The 4,405-nt window shown below is 42.3% G+C and overlaps 1 pseudogene; it reads right to left on the bottom strand.

Moving 5' to 3' along the window:
- Positions 1–1,757: 1,757 nt before the first annotated feature.
- On the bottom strand, positions 1,758–3,949 carry LOC102764652 (annotated as a pseudogene).
- Positions 3,950–4,405: the final 456 nt, after the last annotated feature.

The raw sequence follows: 4,405 nt of genomic DNA, 5'->3' as shown, positions 1-4,405 counted from the left end.
AACCAGAGACGGAGAGGCATTGATTGGACTGTCAGGCTTTGGAGGGAGGGTCGGGGAGGGTGGGGGTAAGGGGGAAAGATCAACCAAAGGACTTACATGCAGGCATATAGGTCTAACCAATGGACACGGACAACGGGGTGCGGGTGAGGGCATGAGCGGGGGGTGGGGTAGAGGGTAACGTGGGGACAAGGACACATACGTAATATCTTAATCAATAAAAAATATATTAAAAAAAAAGAGGGTGCCTGTAGTAGTGGGAGTGGGGAAGAAGGTGTAAAAGCTTCTTGGAGTAGGTGAAATTAAGTGGATAGGTAGAAATTAGCCATACAGGACCTGGCCAGTGTGGTTTCTTTGGTTGGACCTTCATCCTGTACACCAAAAGGTGGCAGTTTCAATTCCTGGTCAGGGCGCATACCCAGGTCAGAGTCCGATGATGGGTGTTTCTCTCTCACCTCTGTCTCTCACCGTCCTCCTCTCCCTTCCTCACTCTAAAATCAATAAAAATGAAACAAGTAAAAATAAATTAGCAAATCAAGGGAAATAATCTATATATATATATAAAAGCCTAAGCGACTGGCCAACCAGCCGACCGGCCAACCAGCCAAGTAGCTATGATGCACCATGACCACCAGGAGACAGAAGCTTAAAGCAGGAGCTGCTGAGCAACAGCAACTTTGCAGAGTGCCCTCTCGCACTACAGGATCCCTTGGGGGATGTTGGACTGCCAGTTTCAGCCAGATCCCCACAGGCAGGCCGAGGGACCCTCCTGTCAGAGGGACCACGCTCACTCTGCAGATGCCCTTTGAGTCCCAGCGCCACCCCAGGTGTGGCCGGCCGGGGAGGGACTGTGGGAGGTTTGCTCTGGGGGGTGTCCAGCCCATCTTGCCCAGTCCTGCCCCACCAGCTACCTTCTAATTAATTTCATTTCAATGTGCACAAATCCATGCACTGGGACTCTGGTTAAAAATAAAAGTAAATGGAAAGTAAGATAATGATCTAAGATGAGCCCTAACTGGTTTGGCTCAGTGAGTAGAGAATCGGCCTGCGGACTGAAAGGTCCCAGTTTCAATTCCGGTCTTGGTTGTGGGCACATCCCTGATAGGGAGTGTGCAGGAGGCAGCTGATCGGTGTTTCTCTCTCATCAATGTTTCTAACTATCCCTCTCCCTTCCTCTCTGTAAGAAATCAATAAGATGTATTTTAAAAAATAATAATCTATGATGATTAGGGTGTCACTTTTGAACACAGGAAATCCTAACAGAATTATATAATTTCTACTGAATATCATTTAAAACTTCTTTTTTTAAAAAAATATATTTTATTGATTTTTTTACAGAGAGGAAAGGAGAGGGATAGAGAATTAGAAACATCGATCAGCTGCCTCTTGCTCAGCCCCTACTGGGGATGTGCCCGCAACCGAGGTACATGGCCTTGGCCGGAATCAAACTTGGGACCCTTGAGTCCTCAGGCTGACGCTCTATCCACTGAGCCAAACTGATCAGGGCTAAAACTTCTTATACAATCTTGGAGTTTACTATTATGCTGAAATTTGAAAAATATAAAGAAGGAAAGTTCCACCGTACACCATCTTATATCCCTAGTATGCTTTAGGATTCTTATATAGTACCAAATAAACCTTTGGTATATGAAGTTTCCTGTTGATTTTTTTTTAAACCAAATCTTTAATATTTTCATTAAACTGTGTCAATACAATTTTAAGTAAATGAAAACTGGAAGTCCAGGCCCAGGAATTCATAAGGAAAACAATATTTCAAACAACAAGAAACACCAGTGATCTTCCACTCCAGCCGCACTATTAGTGGCCATGATGGTGCCAGTCAGCCAGCGTTATCCAGATTACCGAGTGTTAACCACATCATCAATTTTCAGGATGCTCTGGACAGTTTAAGTCACTAGAGTCAGTGCACTAACTGAAACCAACAGGGGCTGAACAACCAGTTCCTCCAAAATGTTGAAAATACCACCCTTTTTGACATTAATGCCTGTAGTTTTTTCTCCTTGGGCATGTCAGTTTCCTAGTTCTGTTACTGTAGAAATGGGATTCAGGCCAGCATTTCCAGCTAGTGTAGATGGAATTACTTCCATACCATCTGCAAAAGCAAAACACAGTAGGATTCCACACCACTCAATGTTCATGAATATTCAGTTAACCATAGAGCCAACTCTATTCTGGAGCACCACCTCCTGCAATAAGAGCTCTATTCTTCACTAAACAGCGAATGACAAATAGGGCATCATTAATGGAGTGCTAAGATTCTTCAATAACGAATTTGTTAGATCCACAAACAACAATTGTAACTGTTTTTCCAGGGCTTGTACAGCCTGTAATCTTGAGCAGTTTGCCAGAGCCATTTATTTTTTTTAAATATATTTTATTGATTTTTTACAGAGAGGAAGGGAGAGAGATAGAGAGTTAGAAACATCGATGGGAGAGAAACATCGATCAGCTGCCTCCTGCACATCTCCCACTGGGGATGTGCCCACAACCCAGGTACATGCCCTTGACGAGAATCGAACCTGGGACCTTTCAGTCCGCAGGCCGACGCTCTATCCACTGAGCCAAACCGGTTTCGGCTGCCAGAACCATTTAAATTGACCTCCTCAGCTAACTCAGCTATGAACTGGTCAATAGGAGCAACTGGCTTGGTTCCAAGCATCTTACAAATGAATTCAATATCTTCTCTTTCAGTATCCTTAATCACCATAATCTTCATTTTGTTTAGGAAATGTAATGCAAGATCACTTAGAGCAGTGGTTCTCAACCTTCCTAATGCCGTGACCCTTTAATATAGTTCCTCATATTATGTTGACCCCCAACCATAAAATTATTTTCGTTGCTACTTCATAACTGTAATTTTGCTACTTTTATGAATTGTAATGTAAATATCTGATATGCAGGATGTATTTAGATGACCCCTGTGAAAGGGTCATTCGAGCCCCAAAGGGGTCTCGACCCACAGGTTGAGAACTGCTGACTTAAAGCATCTCTTAAAATAGACTTTTGTATGAGAAGAGCATTACATCCTGTTTGGTTTTAAATTTGCTTCATTAAGTTTAGAATATTGGCTCTCTCCTCTCGAAGCACTCGGTCTATCTGGACATAGTCAGAAACTACTATCTGTTTTGGGAGCAGATAAGCAAAACTGAATAAGCCCAATTTTAGCCTTTTCGACTCTGGTTATACCAGAATTTGCCACCTTCTGAGTGAGAACCAGCCCTTCCACCAACTCACAATCATCGATTGTCCCACCAAGTTTCTTAACTATTTTAATATCTCTAAGCTCTACACCAGTAGCTGTGGCTGAGTCCATCACTTTCATAATTGCATTTACACTCATTGGAGAAAGCAGACTTGAATACTGAGAGTCAACCTTTGAGTTCAATGAAGTGGCTGCACTATTTACAAAGATTCTCTGTCACTCAGTTCCACAGGTTGAGACATGTCAACCAATACTTCAATACCCTTTTCCAAAGCCTTCTGGAATGACTCCAAAATGATAGTTGGATGAATCCCTTTCTGAAGAAGCTTAGTACAGGAATCTAAGAGAGAGCCAGCAATGATGACCACTGATGTAGTGCCATCTCCTGCTTCTATATCTTGTGCCTTAGAGAACTCTATCAGCATTCTGGCTGCTGGATGTTACATGCATTTGTTTCAGAATGGTGGCACCATCTGTTGTAATGGTCACATCGCCTTTTCCATCTTGAATCATTTTGTCCATTCCTTTTGGTCCAAGACTTGTTCTAATAGCATCAGCAAAAGCTTTGGCCATGGAGATGTTGCTGAAGCAGATCTGGGTCGTCTTATCCCAGTCCTGATAGGCTCTTTTGTGCTCCCCGTTCCTGGGTGCCACATTCTCAGGCATGGCTAGGTGGGCTGGGTCTGTGTGGGGCTCAGGAAGGCCGGATGGATGCAGATTCTGGGCCTCCTGCTGATTTTTAAGGAAGTAATTATGCCCCCAGGTAATTTTTATCCACATAATCTTTATTGCTCTGGAAGGTCAGCAAAGCTGAACTGAATGTTGATTCAGGAACATTTAAAAGTTTCATGCAAATGATGATGATAGATAAAAATAGTCAATTTATTAATCTGCCTTTCTTACACTAGTCAGTATCAAAGAGTAGATATTGAATTCAAGTACTTAATAGTAACCTGGAGTAATGTCACATTAAACAAAGAGGCATATTTCTATTTTCAAACACTGATGTACTTTTTTTATTTTGGTTTCCAAAAATATGATATGAAGCTCACTGTATAAAAATAAGTAAACACTCCACTACTACACATATTCCTGAACTGCTTTCATGGCACCACAAGTAGAAGGCCACCAGTGATGTCTGAATGCATACATTCAGTAGAAAAGTAAGATCATCAATGAGTTCAA

This window comes from Myotis davidii, unplaced genomic scaffold, assembly GCF_000327345.1.
Source record: "Myotis davidii unplaced genomic scaffold, ASM32734v1 scaffold1542, whole genome shotgun sequence".
Taxonomy (NCBI): Eukaryota; Metazoa; Chordata; class Mammalia; order Chiroptera; family Vespertilionidae; genus Myotis; species Myotis davidii.
The sequence above is the reverse complement of the archived record's forward strand: the minus strand, read 5'-3'. Positions and strand labels throughout refer to the sequence as shown.